The sequence below is a fragment of the Mixophyes fleayi genome, chromosome 10 (genome assembly GCF_038048845.1).
Source record: "Mixophyes fleayi isolate aMixFle1 chromosome 10, aMixFle1.hap1, whole genome shotgun sequence".
NCBI lineage: Eukaryota > Metazoa > Chordata > Amphibia > Anura > Limnodynastidae > Mixophyes > Mixophyes fleayi.
In genome coordinates, this window is record NC_134411.1 from 34,754,657 (window position 1) to 34,767,756 (window position 13,100).

At 42.4% G+C, this 13,100-nt stretch overlaps 1 protein-coding gene across 2 annotated transcripts in view; it reads right to left on the reverse strand.

The window, feature by feature from the left end:
* OSBPL5 (oxysterol binding protein like 5) overlaps nucleotides 1–13,100 on the reverse strand; it is a 107,120-nt gene that overhangs the window by 85,163 nt on the left and 8,857 nt on the right. Inside the window, exon 1 of one of the 2 annotated variants that reach the window (XM_075188413.1) lies at nucleotides 9,949–10,307. The exons of the other annotated variant lie outside the window; for it this stretch is intronic. The gene's annotated coding sequence lies outside the window, so the exon portion shown is untranslated. Of the gene's footprint in view, nucleotides 1–9,948; nucleotides 10,308–13,100 lie in introns of those variants that run through there. 2 annotated transcript variants of the gene reach the window in all.

The following is a 13,100-nucleotide window of genomic DNA, read 5'->3' on the forward strand; positions in this document are numbered from 1 at the left end:
TCAGAATTCCATCCCTCAGGATCCCTTAGGCTCATAAGTCTATTATTACTATTATAATTTATTTATGAGGTGCCAATACGTTACATAGAGTTGTACATGGAGGAGATCATCATAGATTGTAAGCTTGTGGGCAGGGCCCTCTTACCCAGTATTGTTTTATTACTGTGTTTGTTTCCAACTGTAAAGAGCTACGGAATATGCTGGCGCTATATAAATAAGATGGATAATGGATGATACAAATAACATACAGGAGCATGAAATAGAAGATACAGATGGCTCTGCCCAATTAATCAAAATAAAAAAAATAAAAAAATGTTAACAAAAACTGCTAGCTTTGTTTTATACAAATAGTTTTCTTTGCTCATTTAATGGACCAATATAACCAGTTTTATTTTTCATAAAACACAATGACAAAGCCGATTTAACATTTTAAACACAAAATATCTTTTTTAACGTTATTTATAAACGAAGAAGAAGAAAGATAATGTTTTGTCTGCCAAGAGATGACAAATAGGTGTGGAAAGAACTATCTCTCTAACAATAGCGTTGTCGTTTTCCAGATAACCTTGTCCTTTAGCAGATAACACGGCCAGAAGATATATTGTTTATTCTAGGTTAAGGATTCTGATTGGAGGCAGTAATATCGCTACTGTAGTCCTGATATTACTTCCATGGTCATCATCCCTCATTAATAACACAGATATAATGTGGAGACGGATAAGATTCCAATTTGACACCTCAGAATTCGTCTTATTACAATTCCACAGACTCCTGCAGCAGAAACCGCCGTGCGTCGACGGTCTAGTTTGCACCAATTTATGACTAATCTCCTGACAGTCTGTGACAGTATAAAGTTTCCACATGATATTAAAGTACATTTCTCTTTAGCATCAGCGCTGTCAGGAAAACAGCGACTTTCAGATATTTACTGAGAGAATTTAGATAGACACTTCACGGATTACAGAACTGCGCCTCAAGTAGGAATTGTCACCAGCTCAAGACAAGCTTGCAATGATCATATATATGGGTAAAGATCGATATGTAAAAGGGGAGTGGAAAGGACTGTATGTAACATCAGTTGCCTAAACAGAAAGCCATCATATTAAATGTAATTATTCCAGCCTTGAGTTATACGAGGAGGCCATTCATTGGTAATTTTGCTGCAATTTATTACAAACTTATTGAATTTCACTAGATTCAGAGCACTTTATGCCATAATTATGAGGAGTGAGTGTTCAAATATTGTGGGCAGCAGTGACTCATTCACTTGTGTGATTATATTAGTGAGGACAGGACTGTGTGTGACAGGGGCAGTGACATGACGTGAGGAGGGGAATGGAGGCAGCAGGAAGCCACAGACTGAGAGTTATATAGTGGAAGGAGCAGAGCCCCAGCAGCACAGAGTATATCAGGAGATGATTGATGTGTCAGTGAGGACAGGGCTGCATGTGACAAAGGCAGTGACGTGATTTGAGGAGGGGAATGGAGGCAGCAGGAAGCCACAGACAGAGTTATATAGTGGAAGGAGCAGGGGCCCCAGCAGCACAGAGTATATCAGGAGATGAGTGATGTGTCAGTGAGGACAGGGCTGCATGTGACAGGGGCAGTGACATGATGTGAGGAGGGGAATGGAGGCAGCAGGAAGCCACAGACTGAGAGTTATATAGTGGAAGGAGCAGGGGCCCCAGCAGCACAGAGTATATCAGGAGATGAGTGATGTGTGAGTGAGGACAGGGCTGCATGTGACAGGGGCAGTGACATGATTTGAGGAGGGGAATGGAGGCAGCAGGAAGCCACAGACTGAGAGTTATATAGTGGAAGGAGCAGGGGCCCCAGCAGCACAGAGTATATCAGGAGATGAGTGATGTGTTAGTGAGGACAGGGCTGCATGTGACAGGGGCAGTGACATGATGTGAGGAGGGGAATGGAGGCAGCAGGAAGCCACAGACTGAGAGTTATATAGTGGAAGGAGCAGGGGCCCCAGCAGCACAGAGTATATCAGGAGATGAGTGATGTGTCAGTGAGGACAGGGCTGCATGTGACAGGGGCAGTGACATGATTTGAGGAGGGGAATGGAGGTAGCAGGAAGCCACAGTTACTTACCTTTGTGTAAGTTCTAATGATTCACAGGATTAGACCAACCTGTAGCCAATGTTCTAATGCTCTGATTGGCTACAGGTTGGTTATAGCCCCACCCATTTCAAAGTCTCTTCAAATTGATGTCACTGAAAATAGACAATATGTGCTCATAGCCTAATGACATTCGCCTAAATATGTAGCAATATTATGGAGGGACTTATGTAAAAGACCCGCATTGTACCAAATAAGGTGCTTAACCTTGTAACTTTTATAATTACTGAGGCTCTATTAGGTCTGAGAGTGGGCCGTGCCTTGTAAGGGTTACACATAAATGTGCTTTTTATGTGGCTATATACCTTCAATGTATACTATTGTTTCTGATATAACCATAACTGGTATGCTGTGCTCAGTGAATCATATATGTACATTTGTATTATTACCTTATATGGTCACGGTCAAGGGAACCATCTACAAAATCACTTCTATATAAGAATGAGTTAAACAAAGACAGACCAGCCTCACACTGGAATCACAGGAAAATAAAGTAAAGAAATCAGGTGTCCAAAATGAAATGAGACAACGGGGCTCCCTGACTGATCACTGTTTTAGCTAAGTATAAACTATTTAATCACTTAATGGTTGTTTGCTTTTATTGCTAGCAGCATAAGGAATAACAAGGATCCCCATTTGTGTGACAAGAAGTCCAATTTTCTGTAAGGAATATATACATATTACACCACTGCACAATATGGCTTTACAGGTGCAATAACAATAATACAGTTTATTATAGCTCATGACACCCAGGCTTATGTGTTGAGACAATCCTGGATTCTCTGAGGGACCTACCATAGTCTATTGCAGGGGCCCCTGAAGCAGCATCAGTTCTGATGCTGTACGTAAACTTTACAATATTATTTACAAATGTTAGAAATATTACTCAAGGTTTTGCTACATCCTCCTAGTCTATATTGTTTTAATAAATATTCACCTGGAACCAAATGTTTCTTGTTCAGCAACCACTGCGTATAATCTGTCAGCACTGGGGCTTATAGATCCACAAAAGCTGGGGAGCCAGAGGTTTACCAAGGCTGCGCTGGAATAAGCAATCCCAATTTGGATAGATTAAATATCCCACTGCTCTTACACAAAAGCGCTGGCCCACTGGGATAATAACAGAGGCACTGGAAATAAAAGCTTGTTGTTGACATCCGTATTTGTATAATATCCAGTGTTTCTACCATGTAGTGGCTGAAATTGACACATTTGCCCATGCAATCTCCTCTCCCAGTATTCACATGAATGTCTCACTGTCTATTGATCTGGAACGTGTTGCTGAGCAGTAGAGTGGAATTGGCTGCAGAAGAAGATTGGTTATTGATGAGCTTATGTCAGTCATCTTGCTACTGACACTCGTTATTAAACAGTAAAGGCTTTCGGCACTAAACTGAAGATTATTCCTAAGGGAAGGCTCAATTATGTCCAATAATCAACCACAACACAGGAAAGACTCAAAAATTAAGAGCAGACTACAGTCCAACAGGAAAATACAGGGCGGTGAATTTACTTTTAGATACAAATCCTATCACTAAAAATAAATACACAATGGGTAATAGTCATCATTGCTGGTTAGTGGGCGGCAGTAAGTATTATTTTGTATCGCTACATATCTCTGATTTCTTCTGCTTTAACCCCTTTATCAATTGAAAGAAGAGCAGAGTTGGGCGTTCAACTGTTTTCTCCAGATTTTTGGCTCATTGCAACTTAATAAATAGACCCCTCGGTCCCACCATTTCAGAAGACCATTTGGCATGTGCTAATTAGAGAAAATTGAACTAAACCAGGAATCCCACACAAAAGGTTTATTTTTTTGTCTTCTTTAAATAAGTTAAATTCATTTTAATCATGCATAGTTTTTCTTAGCTGTCCTCCTACAAATGATTATTTCATTGTCAAATGCACTCTGGTTGGCAAAAAAATGGCTGCCTGACACATTCAGACTGCCACACAGACACAGGCTCACAGCTCTCAGCATGTCATGTGATGGCAGAAGGAGGAGGAGTATGTCACAGTCCAGACAGAGCACAGAGGGGTGTTCCAAAGCTTCTCTGCTCACTACATCATGTGCCATGTGACTGTGTTTGCCATGGTAATCAAACCATAAATCATTAAATGTTGAAAGTATGCAACATTGATTTATGTAAAAATAAAACACTTTTTTTTCAGGTGATTTTTACTTTTATACAGTGATATCGCACACATTGGAGAAAAGAGACTGGGAAAATTGCATTTTTTATATGCAAATGTGTCAGCCAAGTACATGCATTCCTGGGGTGTCCACGTATCTATACTTTGGGCTGCATTCTGCGGCTCGTATTTTGTGATGGAAATGCTCAAGTTGGCAAAAATAAAAACATCACTTTAAAGTCACAAACGCATTTACTGCAACTTTTACTTTCTTTTACCTAAAATACTTCCCATCAGAGAATCATTCAGGTTTTAAATAACTTGTCTCAAGTATCAGTTTTACATGTAGCTATTTTATATACATTGCTTTATGTGTCCCTATTAATGTGCTTCTGCTATTACATAGGGCAGCACGGTGGCTCAATGGTTAGCACTTGTGCCTTACAGCACTGGGTTCATGAGTTCAATTTCCAACCATGGATTTATTTGTGTGAAGTTTGTGTGTTCTCCCAGTGTTTGCGTGGGTTTCTATCGGGTGCTCCAGTTTCCTCCCAAACTCCAAAAACATACTAATAGGTTAATTGGCTGCTATTAAATTGACCATAGTCCAGTGTTGGCTAACCTGTGACACTCCAGGGGGTAAATGTATTAACATGCGGGTTCTTCAACACCCGCGAGTTCAGCGTCTTCGCTGAACTCGCGGGTGTTGAAGAACCCGCATGTTAATACATTTACCCCCAGTTGTTGTGAAACTACAAGTCCCAGCATACCCTTCCAGCTATAAGCTGCTATATATTGGCAAAGCATGCTGGGACTTGTAGTTTCACAACACCTGGAGTGTCACAGGTTAGCCAACATTGCCTTAGTCTCTCTCTGTCTCTGTGTGTGTTTGTGTGTTAGGGCATTTAGACTGTAAGCTCCAATGGGGACTGATGTGAGTGAGTTCTCTGTACAGCGCTGCAGAATTAGTGGCGCTATATAAATAGCTGATGATGATTATGCAGATGGTGGAAAAGGGTTCCTGTTGGCAGTAATGGCCAGTGTCTGGTTATGGCCACCTCGTACATTTTGATTCGGGTAGAAATAACCTCATCTCATTCTTTGCATTTGAGTTATGGGTTGTTGATATTAGAAAGGAGAAAAGTTATTTAGGGAACAGCGGGAGGAGAGGGGGATGGGGAAAAATTAAATTATAAGAGTTTTTGTACTATGTACAATTTGGAAACAGATTTTTATAGCAGGTAGTTAAATGCATTGTAATTTATCAGTCCATCTGCCATACTGGGAACACATCCGTCGCTCCACGGTGTGGTACGGTCAGCAGCCTATTTTATAGAAAGACAAATGCAGTTGGCCAAGCCCAAGATAACCCACCATGGGAGCGCCCCTTGGGGCAGATGCCCCCCAGCCTGAGTAGAGATGGAGAACTGTATTGATCTGTGCTCTCTATGAGGATATCCTGGTATTTGGCAGAAAGGTCAGATAAGCCCAGAGGCTTTTATTTAGAATGTCCACAAATCCACAATAAAGCACACATTTATATCTCCTGTTTTCATTGATTTCAGTGCTAAATCAATAGTCTGTATACAAATAATAGAGAGAGAGCCTGGACTGAGACTAATGCATCTTACCCGCACGTTCCATTCAGCGCGTTCTCAAAACTTCATTGTGTAGACAATATTTATGCGTAAAAAAGCTGAATGGCCTCATGCTTACGTTGTAAACATTGGATGCAATGCAGGCAGGGGTGTTCCTAGTCAATCTGTTGCCTGAGGTGCAAAAAAATTACCTCAGCCCCCCCAAATTCAGAACTATTGGGAGCAGGGGTGTAACAAAAGAAGATGTTGTGGCTGAGGGGCCTGGATATCAGGGAGGTTGTCAATGCTGGGTCACCCCCCCCCCCCCATACAAGACCCCAGCTCACCCCCGGGACCCCCCTTAATGCACCCTCTGTGCTCTCAGAAGAGCAGAGCAGAGGCCTCTTCTGAGCCATGTACTGGACATGTATCTCCAGAAGAAGCCCCCCCAAATCTATTCTACAGTCGCCTTCTGCTCTGAGACTGGGTGGTCTTGTGAGACTACTGATAAATACTGGTGGGCAGGACAGAGGGGGCTTCATAATTTTTATCCCCTCTCCCACCACACAAATCATAGCTCACGACATTGCGGTTAGTAAGACCAGGACACACTTGGTCAGACCCTTGATCCGCCCGGCATTGGTCACTAACTGTCCACCAGTCTATCCAGACTTCCCTAGATTTGACTTAAGCCCCATCAATCCATAAGACACGATTTGGGACAGTCCCTTGTTTTAAAGTTTGGATCCTGACATTTTGTATGCAGTTTTCGCTCCATTATCATTCCATTGCTTTTCTATTTTACTATTTATTTTAATGGACTATTTAAAATACAAATATATACACTAATTATCCACGTTCAGTAAATATAATAATCTGGCCATTATAGTGACCCAAAGTCCCCTTAGACCGTCCTATGTGCATCAACGTGTCCCTGGAAATTATTTGAAAATGTAACTATTCACAATGCGGCTGACTAAGAGCGAGACGTGCACACATTTAAGTAGCGGGTCTTTCTGTTTTTTCCCACTAGGCATGATCAGATATTGAAAAAAGTGAATGTACACGACTTCAGTTATTCAGACCGGTGATATTTTATCACTTACGTCTCCTTACGCCTCAAGAGGCGTGACAGGAAGGGGAGGGGTGTTCTAACGTAGGCAATGTACAGTGAGGGCGACTGCTTGCGGGTGTAGCCTGTGCTGCAGTCACAGAGAGGGCCGAAAAAGAGGTTTTATTTGCAGGTGGCCGGGGCAGGTGTAAGTAGCAGATTAACTGCTTGTAATTAGAGGTTTGCAGACACTTATTGAGACTTTCATAGTTGCTCAGCCTGAGATTAGGATTTGCCAAGTGTGTTGTAACTTGTAACAAAGATATTTTTTTTTTTTCTTTTGTACACATCGGGAAATTTTCCTATTGTATTAGCTAGTTTATTCAAGGTTAAATGATGCTTCATTGCAATTGTGTTTGTAACATATAAAATAAAAGGTTTTTGTACATGTTGGCAAGTAAGTGTCTGAGGAGCGTCTTCAGCTCTGAATACGGGGTACGTATGGATACAATTACATTCCACTCTTCCTATTGCAAGTTACGCTTTTGTTCCACTTGAATCAGGCCCAATATCTCCTGCTCCTTATATAAACCTTACATTCATATGACGGTCAGGGATGGGGTTTTATCCAGAACTAACATTTTCCTCCTGTTATCTGCCCTGGCTTATTCTCACCCTGCGTCCTCATTTCCAAACCACGACCCTTAATGTGTCTGTTTAATGTCAGCAATAGGAGACGTGGGCTAAGCAGCCTCCCCTGCGGCTACAGGCTGAATTGTGGCCTTATTATGCTCAGTGTGTCTCAATGTCAGGGCGATCAGGAGGTCGTCACCCTCCGCACATCAGACGATAATGAAAGCAGCAAAGAGAGAGGAATTAATCTCAAACCATTGTTACATCACAACCTACTTCCAGCACAGTCACTGCTAATGCTCAGCCCGTGTTACCATACAGCAGTCTGTGGTCACTTTATTTATATTGGGCAGACAGCGGGTAGTCCCACAACAGTTGGGGAGGCAGAAAATCTCTGTGTGATATAACATTGTTTTAATAGTATAAAGCCGCATTTTAGGGGAATATTCTGGTTTAACTTGGATAATTATGATACTATGGGGGGGGATTGCCGGCAATTACAGTAGTAATCTCCACTCATAGTTCCCTTGTACGTCTGTGGGGTGGAGAATCCAGCCAGAACATCAGAGCAAGGTGTCTCCTCAAACGTTCCAGAGACACCTTGCACCAAACTGAATCTCTCCCTGTGAGTAGAGGCGCGCAAAACTCCCACAGTTTGGCCCACGGGACAGGACGCGTTTTTGGCTAGTAACTACACTTTTGGTGAATAGATTACAAATCTTTTATTAATGATTAGCAAAAAAAGAGTTGTTTATTTTTTTTAATTTTTTTTAAGGGTATAATAAATTATTTTTATATGTGCAGTTTAATATTTTGAACTCTATTAATACATTTAGGGCCTGATGCTGAATAGGATGAATACCGATTTGCATAGCGTAAAATACGTACATTTGTACTATGCATGCCCAGAAAACAAGCCATGCAAACGTAGAGTTGCACGTATCTGTACCTACGACTGTAGAGATGTGGGAGGGTGGGGGCGGTCTAACGTAAGCGGAGTACAGTAAGGGTGCGTTCATGTAAATACGACTGAGGCAGACTAGCGCGGTATGTACACCAGTCAGAAGCCATATCCTGTGCACCATCTAGCCTCTTCTGATTGGCTGATGGTGAATTAATCTCTGAAGCTGATAGGTGGGGAACACTGTATTGTGTTCAGAGCGGGTTGTGTATAAATGAACATAAGAGATAGATCACCATAAACAACTAAAAATATCACAAACCAGTTTGGAGGAGAAGACACTCATTGTAGGTCTATGCAACTAAGCTTGAAGTGGGACAATTTGCATGAAAAGATATTGTCTAAAACACAGGAGATATATGTTGCCTGTCTGCTATTGATATAACTATATGAAGTGAGTAGTTTATATGTTCTTAGTATTAATCCCAGTGGTAGAAGTGGCGGGTATACAGGGGGGGTATACCACCACTTCTCCTACTGCCTTCACTGTAACACTATGACATTCCAGTCACTTACACACACACACACACACACACACATAAATAGGTTAACTCACCTGTGCATGATTAAAGAGATCCTGAAAACATGACCTGTTGGTAGCTCTTGAGGACAGAGTTTGGGCGCCTCTGTTGTACAACCTGCGTCTTACTGTCACAGTTTCATTGCAGAGTTTGTGCAGTGATTCAGCCAGACAATTCAATTAGCAGATAATAAATACATGTTATATTGTTTAACTTGTCTTACGGTGGTGTGCATATAAAACAAGGAGGCCGATGGTGACATGGTCCTCTTAATCACTGAGTCATTATGCTTCAGTTCTAATGAGGAGAGAGAGATAACCGGGTGACCAGCCAAGCGAACAGATTTCCCAGGCGTCCCGGAGGAATTTAGCAGCGTTTCCGTGAGAGTGAAAGGAACAGTTATTCACAAATCCCTGTGGCAAAATCCTCTTTGCAGTCAGGTCTGGTCTGAACACAGAATGTACAATACAAGGCAACTACAGGACACTGAGCAAATCAGGAAAGCTAACTGCATACGGAGGGGGGTAATATGGGTTTAGGCCCTGAAGAAAAATGCTTGAAATAAGAGGTAGTTGACCTATGTATATCCAAGTGGAGACACAAAGGGTGCCTAATCTTACTATAAAGCACATACGTGTGTTTTTTTTATCATGACAAAATATGATGTAACAATTCCAATGTAATATATGTTCTAGATTCCAAGAGACTTCTCAATGGAATCATATAAAGGCTGAATGTAGCAAGACTGTCACCTTCCCTCTCTCACTGAGCTCTCATATAGCAACAACTGAGATAAAATTCTCCCACCTTAAGCATTGAATGGTCTGCGGAAGAAAAGCCTCAGCAACAGTTAATGTTACCAAACAGCATTGGATTTGCAATTTGTTTACAGCATCACCCAGACACCAGCAGGGAATAAAATAAGGATGAACGGATGCTTACCGTCTCAGCCAAGGAGAGGAGCTAGCGGCATGTAGGGGCACTGGGTCCCTGCCCTATATGTACCCCGTCTGATGCTGAATTGTAGCAGAAACTTCATTGCAAACCATGGCAGTCTCCTGTCTGCACTCTCACGAGCTGTGGCTGGTCTGAGATGTGCTCTCCCAGCGGATTGCAGGCAGTGCTAGCACCCGGTCCTCTCTCGCCTTCCCTGTGCAGTGTTCTCAGCTGTAGGATTAGCAGATGCTGCTTGTATTGCACACACCGTGTGTGCGAGGATGTGGTGAGGCTGCAGAGAATCCACAGGGAGAGCAGAAGGAGGAAGAGATGCTCTGTACCACCAGTGTGATGCAAGCAGAGGGGATGAGCACAGACGGCTAGATGCATGGTGAAGCTCTATGGTCCCCTGTACATTATCATTAGGTCTAATCCTATAAATAGATATTGTATTAGTTTCCAACATACAAGTGGTGTTTAGAAATGTATAAACCTCTGTAAACATAATCTGTATAAACAGCGGCTTCTGATGTCATCAGCTCAGAGTTCATTTGGAAAACTTGTGCATTATAAAAGGAATAATTGTCCCTCTAATGTAGACTATAAAAATATAAATTTCCGTATCCACAATGGCCATTTCCAGGCGCCCACAGCACGGTCACCCAGGGGTGTAATTTTAGGGGTTGCAGGGGATACATTGGCTACAGGGGAGGGGAAGGGGGGAACCAGCAATGTCAGGTTGCCACCAGCTCCGAGGCCCCCTGCACCCCATCTCCCCCGGGCTACAGATTTGACTGGGGCAGAAGATTCCCCTGTTCTCAGGGGTGGTGGGAGGTGAGAAGACCACCATTGAGCCTTTCCCAGATTTTGCATTCTTACACCTCTTATATACCCTATTCCCAGTGACACTAATGAATGCTGAGCGTCCCACACATAGTAAAATGCAGAATACAGGCAGTCACAAACCAACACAAAAAGGTGGAGAAGCGCAATTTTTCCATCCATTCCGCACTGTGCTGCAAAATTGAACACTTGTCGCCGGCAGAATTTGGCTTTCGCTGTTCCCAGCCCCAACCCCACCACACAGTAGAAGGAACTGACAGCCACCACCCCAGCTGTATTCATAGGCTATCAATTCTCCAAAATGCAAATACAGTGAAATATGGCGAATCAAAAGTTGAAGCGGAAGTTTAGCGACGGGGATCCGGGAACTATAAGTAACGACCGACTTACGGGTATATTTACTATACTGCGGGTTTGAAAAAGTGGAGATGTTGCCTATAGCAACCAATCAGATTCTAGTTGTCATTTATTTATTACATTCTACAAAATGACAGCTAGAATCTGATTGGTTGCTATAGGCAACATCTCCACTTTTCCAAACCCGTAGTATAGTAAATATAACCCTTAGACTAAAATATTCCAATGTACTCTGGCCAACTCTACCACCAGTCTGTCCGTAGTAGAGACGGAGTTCAAGTTCCTTTCTCACAGGTACAGGTGTCCGTCTCAACTTTGTAAAATGCATCCAGGTGTCTGGGGTTCCTGCTGGAGGTGTGGAGGGGAACAGGGTCTCCGCTACATATTTGGGGCTCTAGCTCCATTTTGGCATCAGGGTAAAGAATATGCAATGGAAATCATGGGTAGCCTAGTGCCCGAGAGCCCAGAATACTGGTTATTCAACCTTCCAAATATTCTGATGTCCCAATACAAAATAAATAAATCATTGCTCAGTCACTTAAAACAATGCAGCAAAAGCAGTGATTCCAATACATGGGAGGTCTCCTGTACCCCGAGCCTGAATGAGCGGTTTAATAGGATAGACTGGTTTATCTCCATGGATGTTTCCATGTCTAGCAAAGGACGATTTTCAGATTTCACTGTAATATGGTTCCGATGGTTTGAGTTTAAGGACTCTCCCTCTTATCGCCCCCTCATGGCACTTGAATAATCTGACCTCGTCTAGTAGGAACATTTTAAAGAAAATATAATGCAGGTAGCCCGGTGACCCAGCCAAGGTAGCCCACTATGGGACCGGCTCTGCCCCCCAGCCCTGCCAGCCCCTGGACAACGCTGCCATTTAAACCATACCAAAGGGGCTTAAATTCATCCCTGATTTATATACAACATAGTTAATGCTCTACGCCAATAGCGGAACAAAGGCCATTACAGGGGTGTGTGATCCGGCTTTACTGTGCCGAACCCGCACAAATCTTCTAAAAATGGAGATGTTGCCCATAGCAACCAATCAGTTTCTACCTATCATTTTATAGCATGTACTAGATACATAATGTCTAGAATCTAATTGGTTGCTATAGGCAACATCTCCACTTTTAGTTTTAGAAGGTTGGATAAATCCACTGCAATGTCTGGTGATGTATACATGTGTTACCTCTCTGTATAATAATGTACAACGGGGGAACATGTAACATGGAAGAAAGATTTCATCACTATGTGAATTAATTCCCGTTACAAAGCTAAACAGCTGTTCTAATTGCTATATTGAATTCCCATGTGAATGTGCTAAGGGAACAAAGAAACAAAGGCAATGTACGGGAAATACTGTACAAGAAGCAGCAATATATGCACGACTGAAGTGAAGGATATATGGGATATATATTTATATATAGAATTATAAGGGGCAACAAACTCGGATTTGAAATGTATTATTCTAGTATTCTAGCTATAGTGAGGGGGGTACGTTCTTATTATCTCACATCATTACAATACATGAGTAAGTCATTTTTAACTAAGAAACCAATCATTTGACTATTGTTGTTACCATTTTATTACATTCTGGCTTATCTACATCAACTGATCTACTGTGTACCGACCCGGCTTATCAATTAACCCTTCTCCTGCTGAGTCCCTGGCTTATCTGTATCAACTGATCTACTGTGTACCGACCTGGCTTGTCAATTAACCCTTCTCCTGCTGAATCCCTGGCTTATCTGCACCAACTGATCTACTGTATACCGACCCGGCTTGTCAGTTAACCCTTCTCCTGCTGAATCCCTGGTTTATCTGCATCAACTGATCTACTGTGTACCGACCCGGCTTTTCAGTTAACCCTTCTCCTGCTGAATCCCTGGCTTATCTACATCAACTGACCTACTGTGTACCGACCCGGCTTGTCAATTAACCCTTCTCCTGCTGAG